This window comes from Lactuca sativa, chromosome 1, assembly GCF_002870075.4.
Source record: "Lactuca sativa cultivar Salinas chromosome 1, Lsat_Salinas_v11, whole genome shotgun sequence".
In the NCBI taxonomy this organism is placed as follows: Eukaryota; Viridiplantae; Streptophyta; class Magnoliopsida; order Asterales; family Asteraceae; genus Lactuca; species Lactuca sativa.
The window spans coordinates 40,261,588-40,274,823 of NC_056623.2; the positions used below are offsets into that span (position 1 = coordinate 40,261,588).

At 34.7% G+C, this 13,236-nt stretch overlaps 1 long non-coding RNA gene and 1 pseudogene across 1 annotated transcript; both read right to left on the bottom strand.

Annotated features, from left to right (window-relative positions):
- Window positions 1–2,886: 2,886 nt before the first annotated feature.
- On the bottom strand, window positions 2,887–5,375 carry LOC111910850 (uncharacterized). The gene is made up of 3 exons (XR_002856654.3): window positions 5,057–5,375; window positions 4,472–4,542; window positions 2,887–4,371 (listed from the first exon to the last, which is right to left on the bottom strand). It is a non-coding gene; the product is annotated as an uncharacterized LOC111910850 (long non-coding RNA).
- A 1,914-nt stretch (window positions 5,376–7,289) lies between these two features.
- LOC111909821 (receptor-like protein 56) lies at window positions 7,290–12,347 on the bottom strand (annotated as a pseudogene).
- Window positions 12,348–13,236: the final 889 nt, after the last annotated feature.

The following is a 13,236-nucleotide window of genomic DNA, read 5'->3' on the forward strand; positions in this document are numbered from 1 at the left end:
ATAATGTTGCAGTTAATAGTTATAGTAGTTTGGGTAGTTGATTGACATAATTTATGTGAAACAATTGTCAAATTCACTTATAGAAAGAGAATACCTTTCATCTCAATTTTCAGAAGTTGCGCCTTCAATTTGTATTCTCCGGAAGACGTGTGGTCTAGAATTCCATTAGACTATTCTAAATGTCTCTTGCGTGTTGACAATGTAGCAATAGATGGTCTAGAATTTCTTCTTTGTTGTAGCACACCCACACATGACATCATAAATGTAGCATATATCACTTGTAAGTAGCGACACTTTCAACTTTGCAACCTATTGAAAATCAAATTCTTTTGCAAAAATGAGATATAGAAACTCACAAGGGTAATTGATATGATAGGTAATTTGATCTGGCCAGTATGCCCTAAGATTTTCTACTGGCGATCATTGAAAACACAAGGGCATATAACATACTGAAACAATCTCCTTTCCTGGTGCCATTTACAAGCAGAGTCAAATTATTCACAGTAATAATATATTAGAAGATGCTTTTAACAAGTTGAGCACATTACTAGACGAGGATCTTCGCTGATCAGTTGGTTGGGTCTCCTGTTGCAATTGTGTTAGGTAAATGGGTCTGAACATGTCTTAATTGGAGATAATGTTTTGTTAGGGGAATTGATATGATATGATGAAAAAGTTAATATATTAAATTTATTTAGCATTGGAATGATTATTTGTATCTGGCATACTATATATTCTGACTTCTTTTCTTTCCATTTTATAATTAAGGTTTGAGTTACTTTATATTAAGTTGTAGTGTGGTTTTTAGGTTATATGTTAAGATTTTGAAAAATTTTACTAACTATTTTTGCTAATATAAAGTGTGTGTGTGCGTGTGTTTGTGTTTGTGTTTGTGTGTGTGTGTATATATATATATATATATATATATATATATATATATATATATATATATATATATATATATCACTACTTTGTTTTAATTTTTAGTTTGAATTCTCATTATATTTTGGATTAATTAACCGATCATTTTGTAAAATTTGTATTTCTTTTGTACATGTTCTAGCTCCGGTCACCACAAGGCACTTGATATGCACAGAAGTGGACAGGAATACTACATAAATCAATCGGTAGTGTTCATTTTCTATGCAAAACCTATACTAAGAATTCCAGCCACACCATTTCCTATCTTGGAGAGAAGGTAACATGGGAACAACAATCACTCTGATGCTGATTGAATAAACTTCCAAATTCTTCACTTTTCAACAAATTGTAAAGTTTCTGTTTGCTTTTAGTAAACCAAATATATCAATTAATTTTTAAAGAATTTTATTAAAAATATTGTAGAAAGCTATTTAATGTTGTTCGGGAAAATGCTACTGTAGCACAACGAAGTTCGGCGAATTTACTCAAGTTTTTATGATATGGCGTACAGTTCACATCAATCTTAACAGTGGAACCTGGATTTGATCTCCTAATCTCTTTTGCATATAACCACAACTTTGCATAGAGGTCAACAAGGGTACAATTTATTAGTTGCAAAGCATATTTCTTAGTTCAACTACATTGACCAATACTTAAATGAATACCAAACTTCTGACACGGCTAATCTTAGATTTCTAACACTCATCTTTTGTCTAAGTAAAAACTCTCTTGTATAATAACTTTGTATCCAAGCATAAGTGACCATTGAGCCTGACTTGTAGTTCCTTGCAAAGTTGTAATATGGCTTTAAAAACTTGATTCAGAAGCTTTTTTCATCACTCATCCAAGATGCCCACAACTTGAATGTGCACTCACATTACAACACTTAATTAACAATCTTTTTCTATTATTTTTCTCAAAGCAAAGCTAGTACCCATTGGCAACAGCATAATTGCATAGCATAGATTTTAATTGAGCTGGATCTTGGAATCTCATACCAAGTATTGGGCACTGTTTGTTCCATGGCATTTACTCATTAAAACCTGAATGTTCTTGATTCACAACAACTGCTTCACCCTCATCATCTTCATCATCTCTATTGTTATCATTTGCCTCCTCTTCACTACATAATTTACTCAAAAACTCATCACCCTTTGTTTTGTTCATAGTGACTATATCCTCATTAAAGTCCACATCCATATCTCTAAGGTTATTAATTTCCTCTTCATTTTCCCCATCATCAATGCATAAATCATCATCTTCTTCTTTTATCTCAGAAACCACCTCTATTCCTTCACCCACATGGTTCCCATAGAGGGAAATTATACCATCGGTTCCATAATCATCAAAAATGAAACCAATATAGTCTCTATAATTAACAATACCAGTTATCCCGGACAATAAGGGCTTACCTAGTTCACAACCACAGTAGTATAACTTCTTTATACTTTCTTGCATTGCCCGTTAGAGAAAGATGACACACTCATAGTATATCATTCCAAAAAAAATTGTAATCATTGAATGTGAATTTGATACCATGATTATACAAGAAAAGATTTCAAAGAAAAACACCTCTACAATAAAGGATACAATCCATCAGGATTTGTTATCAAGGTTGACATTATCGAATGATTGGTTGCTCCCTGACTTCAATCGAAGAACACAAGTTTGAATCCTAGGTTTTTTTCATTGTTTGAACCCCTAGCTTTTTTTCGTTGTTTGAACCCTGGCTTTTTTTTTTTTTTTTGTTCTTGGTCACTTAGAGATGAGAAAAAATGAAGACGAGTGTAGTTTTGTGTGATTTAATGTGATGTGTTTGACTTCATTTACTTATGTGGATTTAACAAGGTTAATATCTAACTTATTGTAATGCCACATCAGGAATACAACTGGTTGTCGTGCATAACGGTTTAATTAGACGGTAATTGGTTACTTTAAGGACTAATTATGCAAAAAAAAAAAAAAAAAAAAAAAAAAAAAAAAACCTTGAGTAATCGTTAAGTTTCATCACCAAAATCTTCAATATTTCATAATCCTTGAGTTTCATCACCAAAATCTTCAATATTGCATAATCCTTGAGTTTCATCACCAAAATATTCAATATTGCATAATCCTTGAGTAACCAATCAGACAGTAAGTGGTTACTTTGATGAACACCCCCTACTTAGATAATCCTTTAGTTTCATCACCAAAATCTTCAATATTGTATTCATCGCAGAATTATCAATCTTTCTAGAGTGTTTAATGAGAGGAAACTATGTGCCGCCTTGAATTGATCATTACAATCACATATTCTTAAAATCCCTCAAGTTTTATTGTTTCGGCTTTTTGGGTTTAATGATTTCCATTACCAAATTAAGATATACTTTGGTTGTCCCTTCCTCAAATATAGTTTCCTCTTTCTTATCTCATCTAATCCTCTAGTCCGTCTACTTCTTGTAAGGAAAGGATGATACTCAATTCACGTTTGTTGCACCTATGACCCACTTGAGGCAAAGTACATGATAGAAACAGAAGTATGCAAAGAATGAAAGAATTATTTTGCAAAACTACAAATACTAGTTATAGAACAAATTCATATAATTACAAAAAGAGTTTTACAGAATATATACAGAGTAATTACATATTATATCAATAATCACCTTATTTTCTAATAAATTTCCAAGTATTTTGGTTTATTTTCTTCCTTTCATGGTTATAGTCATCAACTTTAGCAATAGAAGAAGTGTTGGATAATTGTATGCACTTGAAGCCAAAAACCAAAACAAAGAGTATTTGATTCTATCATTCTAACAATTAAGGCCATCTAGAAACAACACAATTGTTGAGCAAAAGAAAGAGAGTGCTTGTGTTCTTACACTTATGAAGAAGTAACAATACCCTGACAGTCAAATATAGAAGGCCTTCTAAACAATTTAATGAAAAAATATATAAATTAGAATTCAACAAGACTTGACCAGAACTAACAAGCAAAGTAAGATTATATATAATACTTCCTTGTCCTGGGACAAGATTAGACCGGATAAGTTTTCTAGGGCTATTTCTCATCATGAGCATGTGGAGGGTATTTTAAGGGGTAAATACAATAGAGTATACATAGTTATGTGTTAAATGAGGTTATGCACTTTCTTTGTTGCCACCATACGAACTACATATTATGCAATAACCAATGATGATGTCCACAAGATTCAAATGTTTATTGCATAAAACAATAGGAAACTGGATATTAGAAAAAGAAATTATAAGATAGAAGCTTTTGTTACCTGGGGACATACTCTGCGGACATTGTTGGAGGCAAAGGAGAGATTTCAGCAGTGGGACTTGATTCATCAGATGGAGGAGGAGAGGACTGGGAAGGGGGCGCCAGAAATGTGATGTTCTCCCCATATATCAGAACAATTTATTTACCAAAATCCAATCTTTTCATCTTCACGATCCTACACAACAAACCTATTGGAGACAATGATGAGTGCAGTGAATTTATCAAAACATTACTCACTGATAAATAACAATAAAGATGAATCAATGATGATGAAGAGTGTGAAAATACCTCCTAAAGAGTAGTCACATCCTTTCCATTCTGAAAATTTCCCAGGAATATGATCCAATACCCCTCAAGTGCTTCACATATCAAAAGAACAGACACAGGAAAAGCATAGCAATAAGTTTCAGTCAGAGCTATCTTGAACACGGTTATCAAATGACTAGGTGTATTAAATGCTATCCTGAACAAATAGTTCTCTGAGATTTTAGGTTTTACTGTAGTACCTACGATCATGACTCAACTAAAGTACCTACGATCAAAAGTTAACAACTGTTATCTACTCAGGTCAAGCCTAAAGTACTTCACTACCTCGACAACAATTGACAAGATATCTATGTGCACGATATACTTATTAAAACTCAAGTTTGTTCTTCTAGACTGAACAATGATTATCAGACATAACACATAAAATAAAAATGATAATATAATGTAAAGTACTGGTAAGAGAAAGCTTTTGGAAAAATCATATAAGAAGTTAAGGAAGCATCAGTTGTTAAAACCGTATCAACACCATACAAAAATGCTCCTCCTACCAACATACGTTCGAAAACAATAAGCAATGTCTAGAATCAAGTCGAATGTTTAACATACCGGTAACAGAAATTTCTGAGTTCCTCGACGGGGATTTCCTTCCCTGAATCCCGATTTTCCTCATTAGAAAACGGTAGGTCGCTTTATGAGTATAAATCCCTAATAGGTCTCTGTCGTAACACAAAGGAACTCGGGCGGTTGATAGTCGTGCAAGATAGTCGGCCCTAGGTGGTGACCCGGTGGTGGTGAGGTTCTGATGGCGTTGTATGAGAGGAATTTTCACGAAATGAAATTAGAGGTGGCGTACGTTATGGTGAGGTGGTTTCTGTTTCAAAAGACGGGCAGGGGAATATGACGCCCTATTTTTCATAACTTTTCAAACTCGAAAACCCCTGCTGATTTTGGGATCGTACACTTCTAGTTTTATTTTATTTCGAGTAAACTATAGTTTTGATCCTATGGTTTGATCAAATTCATATTTTGATCCTCATCGAAAAAAATTGATAGGTTGTATTATTGTGGTTTCAAATAAATTGAAATTTTAGTTTTTTTTTTCTATATAAAAAAGACTATTGTAAACTTTATGATTTATTTTTTCTTTTACTTTTTACTATTTACTTTTTAATAATATAAAAACAATAAGACTGATTCATCCTATTCCGCCCCAACTCCCAACTCCCATCCCCACCGCACCCAACCCCACTCACCCTCTTCTTGTCGTCCTCCCTTTCCCAACTCTCAGCGCGAGTTTAGCAAAAGAAAAGAAGAGAAGAGAAAAGAAAGCCATGAGAGAAAAAAAGAGAAATGAAAGGAAAACAAAATTTTCTTTTGTGTTCCCGAGTTGGAGAGAAGTAGAAGGAAAATAAATCATTTTGTTCTTTCTTTCCAAATCCTCCCAAATCAGAAGGAAAGTTAGGAAGGAAAATGATTCTCTCATTTCCTTCCACTTCTCTTCTTTAATGAAACTCGGGAACACCAATTTCTTGTATTTTCTTCTCATTTCCACTCATCTCCTTTCCTTTCTCTCGTTAAGTTGAACTGGGGAACGGGGTGTAGATGCACCCAACCCTTCCCCAAACCATTTCCATCTCCAACAAGACACCACCACCGCCCACTCCACCAACATAAACTACTCTTCTCTCCCCTCTATTCTCTACGCTACTCCTGGCGCCACTCCACATCATATAACGAGCTTAGATAACGATCTTTTTGTTTGGTGATAAAGAAACAACCTTATTTAGTTTGGTGGCTAACAAAAACTAGATGTTGGATTACAAAGGTTAATTAGGTCATGTAAGGGAATCAAATCACCCATTTCTCATTTCAAAGCGTTGAAAATGATCAAAGAATTGAATGAACCAGTTGGTATCATTTAACACCAGTGAAGTCACCCAATCTTTGTTTCAAAGGTACAAACATGGAACCTTAACCCCAGTGTGGATCAATTAGGGATTGCAATTGTCGCTACACATAAAAATGTTTGTTCATATGCCAATGTGGTTCTTTTTGTGATTGTCTTCATATATTGACTTTTGTTATCTATTAGAGAATTACTTGTAAGCAAATTGTATATAGATATAAAAGAAAACGGATAGTAAAGAGCTTATACGTAGGAAGGGTTATTCTTTAAGAATCATTGAATTTAATTTTTTAGCTAACTAACAACCGAGAGGTAGGACACCAATCGGTCATTGTCATTGTAATAGTTGAGAGTCTTTAGTAGGATATGTGATGGGAGACAAAATGTGGTGTGATATGGTGGGATGGAATGGGCAACAGTAAGCAGAGAGATGGTGGGAGAGTTGGTGGTAGCTGGTGATGGCTGTAGTGTCAGCAATGAGTAAATGATGGAAATGGTAAGAAGAAGAAAGACAAGGGAGAAATGGGGTGGTGTTGGGATTTTGTTATTTTCAAATTATTAAAATTTAAATTGATTAAAAGTTAGAAATGCCTAAAAGAAAAACAGAAAATATATTAAAATGGACCGCTGTATAATTTCTTTAAACCATAGGGTCCATTTCTTGTAGTGTCTAGGAACATTGACAACTTTAACCATCGCAAGTGACTGAAAGGCGTCTTATATACAATAACGAGATTCAAAATCTACCTGACTAGCTGTAAAGTAATGATAGGTGACTAGAACGACTCTGCAATGTTGAGTGATAATGGGGGAGTTTGATTGTCTCTAGACCTGATTGCTGCTGCTACTACTACTAAGCAATATATGGTCCCCGCTCCGAAGAGCGGGTGTGGGTCAATGGGACAGATATTCCCTTCTTATTGAATCATAAAGGAAGTAAAACTGACAATCTTCTTATACATTATCATTCATATATCAAAATAGAGCAAAGACAGACATAAATATATACGGAATGTATACAATCACACTTCTCAGGCAGGTCCTATTTATGGAAGGGTACAGAGAGCTTGTGTATTGAATCATAAAGGAGGTAATAACATGTTAACAAACAATCTTCAACCCAATCTAGCCACCTTCTACGCCATTGAGGATTGGTGTAAAGAAGTCCAGCAAATCCCAATAAGAACACAACACATGTTGAACTAGAACTTCCATAGAAGCATGACATATCGATATCATACCATTTCTCATTGTCTTCTTCTTCATCTGATTGATTGGTCACCTGTGAATTAGTAGTTGTGCATTTCTTCACGAGTGGTGGTCCACAAAGAAGTGGATTCCCTTCATAGCTTGCCTCTGTGAAGGTACCAAACTGTGATTTCATTTCTGGGAGTCTTCCTGATAGATTGTTTTGAGAAACATTGAAAACAGATAAAGAAGTAAGCTTAATCAGTTCTGATGGAACGCTGCCAGTTAAACCATTTGAAGAAAGGTCCAAGCTCTCTATCTTTGCAAGATTTGAGAAGGTCACTGGAATTGGTCCAGTCAGCTGATTGTGTGACAGGTTCAAAGCACGAATCTGTGTTAACAACCCCAATTCTTCTGGAATTTCACCTGTTAGTTTGTTACACGATAGATCCAATCCCGACATGATATCAAGGGCATCACCCTTGTATGGGAGAGAGAGGCTTTTTGTAGTAAACTGAACTTCATCTTGTATTTCAAACATATGATTGTGGTCCTCTGTATAAAATGTTTTATCTAGAACACTCCTATAATTATACAACATATGACTAGGGTATACCCTAACACTTTGTTTCATAAAAGCAAGGTCACTTGGGCCTGTAATATTTTGTAGGCAACTTGGTATTGAACCAGAAAGGGAGTTGTCGGATAAATCTATTAAACTCACATTGCTTAATTGGCACAGCTGCTTTGGAATAGAGCCACTAAAGTTGTTTTTTCTCAAAAGAAGAATCCTTAAATTGGTTAGTTCGCCAAGAAATTTAGGAATCCTCCCTGACAAGTTGTTGTCGCCTATGTCCAAAGTCAAAACGTTAGTCAAATTGCGAAAGTAATTGGGTATTGATCCTGTGAATCTGTTGGAACCCAAATGAAGATGCTCCATATGTTGTAAATCTAAGCAGGATGGGATGGGCCCAGAGAAAGAATTATGTGAAATATCAAGAAATGAGAATGGAGCTGCTCCACAAGGAAACTGGCCTTCAAATGTATTATTTCTCATCACAAGTTGAGACAGCCTACTCATGTTGCTTATCCAAACAGGGATCATACCTTCAAACAAGTTATTGCTAATATCTAGAACAGTCAGAAGTTCAAGCAATATTTCCTTACTCCTAAGTCCAAATTTCCCTGTGAAACGGTTGTTATCTAAGTGAACCCTTTCCATGTTACCCAAACTTAAGTTTCCTGAGAGTACCTGACCATGAAATTTGTTATTTGATAGTTTTAATACCCTCAACTGAGAGAGGTTTGTAAACAATCCCTTTGGTACTTCTCCTGATAACTCGTTATGAGATAAATCCAGTACCCCTAATATGCTCAGATCACCAACCGAAGATGGGATAGCACCACTTAAAGCATTCCTCGACAAATTTAAATAATATAAGTTCGGAAAGATTTTGTGTATATCCTCAGGAATAATACCTATCATGTGATTTCCAGAAATATCCAACCCTTGCATATTAGCATTTCTATACAGCAGCATACTGCCAAAAGAGTTGTTCCTTAGATTAAGAACATTCAGATTCGTATTATTTTTTATCAACCAATCTGGAAACTGACCCTTCAAGGAGTTATCAGACATGTCTACTACACGCAACTTGTGCTGGTGAAGTAAAAACCCAGGAACAACACGTCCTTTATGCCTATTTATATTGCAATTAGATAGCTCAAGAACTTCCAATTGGAACAATGGAATCCAACCGATAGGCTCTTCTGTTTCAACCTCAAATTTGTCATTGTCACTTCTAAATCCAACTACCTCAAGCTTTGTAAGATTGAAGAATGAGCTAAGCAAGAATGAACCTTCAAATTTGTTATGACTAAAATCAATGTACTTGAGAGATGTGAGATTAGCAATGAGTGATGGCACAAGTTTCCCTGTGAATCGATTTGAAGAGATATCCAACAACTTAAGACTAGATAAATTGTTGAAACATTGAGGCAGAATTCCATCGAGCATGTTGTGACTAAGATCCATCTCATGGAGGTTATTCAACTCACACAACCCTGCCAAAGAGAAAAAAAAATGTAGTTCACCCTGTAATAATTACAATGAATTGCACTTGCATGGCCATATGGCATTAGAAAGATTAACCACGTGAAATTTAATGTTAGAAAAGGCATGAACCATGGTCTGGTATGGTTAAGATAACTTACCATGGTCTGGTAGTGAGCCATTGAGTTGATTGTAAGCAAATGAGACAACTCTCAGGAAAGATAATGCATGTATTGTTGATGGGATACTCCCAACAAACTTGTTGTGACTCAAATCTAAGACCTCCAGATGGTGGGAAGATGCAAAAGCTGGATGACAACAAGAGAGGGTTACATATGTAGGTTACTAAACGAAAACCACGAAAAAGAACTTGTTACAAGTCATGTACTTCTATAGTTGAAGCTGGACAAGCTCTTGCCACAAGCCCACATGTTTAGTCTTTCATCTTTTTGATGAGTTGGTATTTGGTAGGTACTTGACAATTTATCTTAACTTATATACCAATATATAATAATTTGTAAATGAGGATGATCGAAGAAAAGGCACACCTTCCATTTGTAGTGTCCCACTGAAACCATTACCTCTGAAAAGGAGGACTTTCATATCAGACAGATTATGAATTTCTGTTAGATGAAGAGACGTGTCAAACAATTCGATAAAACAATTAGCAAAATATGGAAACTGATAAATGATAAGCAAGATGAATTCTAGTATTTTAGTGTCTTTAATGATGAGTCTTTTAAGATAAACATGCCTTTGACTGGAAAGGGGCCTCCCAATGAAGAAGAATATGAAAGATTAAGAATCTTGAGGGATGGGAGGGCACTTAGGCATGATATGATGCTCTTGTTGAGAGTGTTTTCTGAAAGAGCTAGACTCTCCAGCCTTTTCAATCTCGATAAGCTTTTACAAGCTGTAAACAAAATGGTATTCTTAGATAAACCATGGTTTTATAAAGTTTGTAGTTATTGGATTGAGAACTTAATTAGGATTTTTAGAATGGTTAAGGTGAAGCTAATTAATCTTCCTTTACCTTGGATATTTGGTGTGCCGTTGACCCCGCTATCACTTAAATCTAGCTCTTTTAAGTTAGTCAGATGTGATAATTCTGTCATATAGGGAATATATATATATATATATATATATATATATATATATATATATATATATATATATATATATATATATATATATATATATATATATATCATGTATTGTATATATGCATGCTGATTTCAGATGTACATTTTTGCAAAATGCATAGGTGAAGGGATTAAGAGAGGACCAATCTCCTTGTTATGTTAAACGATCAAGTCTCATGAGAGCTATTTTAATATGTACATTTTTAAGCTAGTTTGATGCAAATTTTCATTAGTCATCATCATCACCACATAGCCTTATATCGCACAAAGCATAGTCAGTCAACTGTATTCGCATAGGGCCATCCTTTATCTTGTTCTGTTATGATTATGCCCATAATGATACTGTTATAATAGGACTAAACATATAAACCACCTAACTAAATGCAAGGAAGTTGAAAGAGAATGAAAACAACAGAAAACTTGCCATTAGCAGGAAAACATCCGTTCATGCTAGTCCTGCCAAGATCTAAACTTATGAGTGAAGTGAGTCCACTCAATGATGGAAGGATGTCACTGTTAATATCAGAATTCCAACTGAGGTCTAGTATTTCTAACATCTTCAAACTCGAGAGCCTTTCAAGTTCTGCAAATTACAAAAAGTTTAAACACGGGTATCTTGTTCTTTCAACATTTAAAAAGTAACTTTTACACTGTTAATTAAGTAAGCACTCGAAGAAAAAAGCAAGAAATCGACACAAAGAATTTATCTTGTTCTTTCAACATTTATGTGTTTCAAGTCATACATGGGAAGCACTAGCTACGAATAATTATAACTGAAAAAAACCCTAGCAACTACAGCTATAGGTCAAGGAGGCTCTCCAAACACTTCAAACCGGGTCGGGTCATAAATCCATTGGGACCCCCAAATTCTTAGTCAGGATATATACATCCCACCTAAATCCTACATATAAGTCCAGGGCTTTTCTTTGTCAACTAAATAATACCCGACCACTCACGTAACCATAAAGCAGCTTTTATAGTACCAAAATTAGGTGGATGGTGTTTTCATGAATACAAATTTACAAGTATGTTTTGGTCAAACACGTAATACTAATTTCAAAATAATACTCAACAATTACGGACCTGTTTTCATGATTCCGCCATCAAGATGATTACTTGACAAATCGAGACTTGTTAGCTCTTCAAAATGAAGAAAGAGGGAAACATTCAATGGCCAAACCTTTTCATCCATGTAACGTCCATCTTCGTATGAAAAGCCATTCAAATAGAACAAAGAAAGCTCCGTGACATGGCCTGTGGTTGTGTTGCACTTGACTCTCTCCCAATCGCAACAATCGCTGCCACTGCCATATTCAATCCAAGTGGAGAGAATATCTTCTCTTTTTGAATCATATAAGTTGATAAGGGAGAACTTGATGTCCAGTAATGCCCTTCTCTCCACATCTATGCAACCTCCTTGCGTTGATCGTCGGAACATCAAAATAGCAAGCGTAATAAACAACCACCAGTTACTCCAAGGCAAATACTCCATATTAGTAGTTGTGGCACTCTTATGACGTCTTTTAAGAGACAGACAAATAATGCTTAACATAAAGCCACTACATATTTGGTTAGACTAGAGATATATAATGGGGCATACAAAATTCACTCACGGAGCCTCTTTCAGTTTTTTGTTGATTAATAGAGATATTTATAAGTTTCTATCTTATTTTTTTAAATTTATTCTTGTTTGTGTACATGTATAACTAGAAATCGATAAGACGTCAAAAAATGTCATTAAATAATGTATTCAAACAACACATTAAAATAAAATAATTAAAACATAAAAATAAATTAAATGTCAAAAAAACAACATTATATTCGAAAAAACATCAACTTAATAAAAACCAACACAGATAATAAGATTATGTTAAATAATTAAAATAAAAAATAAAATAAAATAAAAATTATATTACATCTTACTTTAAGATAAAGAATATATATATATATATATATATATATATATATATATATATATATATATATATTGCAACACACGGATCCCGAGGTAATTCGAATTTCCAATTTTTAAGCATTTTAAGGTTGCCACAGTGTGGGGAAAGGCACCACGACGTGGCACTTCGAGGAAACTGTGGGTTCATTTTGGGCAGCACGGCATAGCAGTATGTTGCCACAGCGTGGCAGCTGGCAAATGATCAAAACCATATTTTCGAGTTTTGCTTTCTATTTAAAAGAATGAGTAGGCTAGGGTTTGCTCATCCTCAGCCTCCATCAGCCTCTCTTGAGAATTGTGAAACCCTAATCTTCCCCTCCTTTGTTTCACCTTGTTTTGGGCGTTCCTTTGAAGCCATTGAAAGAAGAAGAAGAATAAGAAGATGGGAGTTAAGTTCTAGCAAGCAACTCTTACCATTTACCTTGAGCACTTTCCTGGACTCTTGTAAGTCATCAAAATCGAATCTTTATGCTTTATATGGCTAGATCTAGCTATTTTGCCCCTAAATCTTCATGTTCTTAATTATTGGGTGGTGAGATCTCA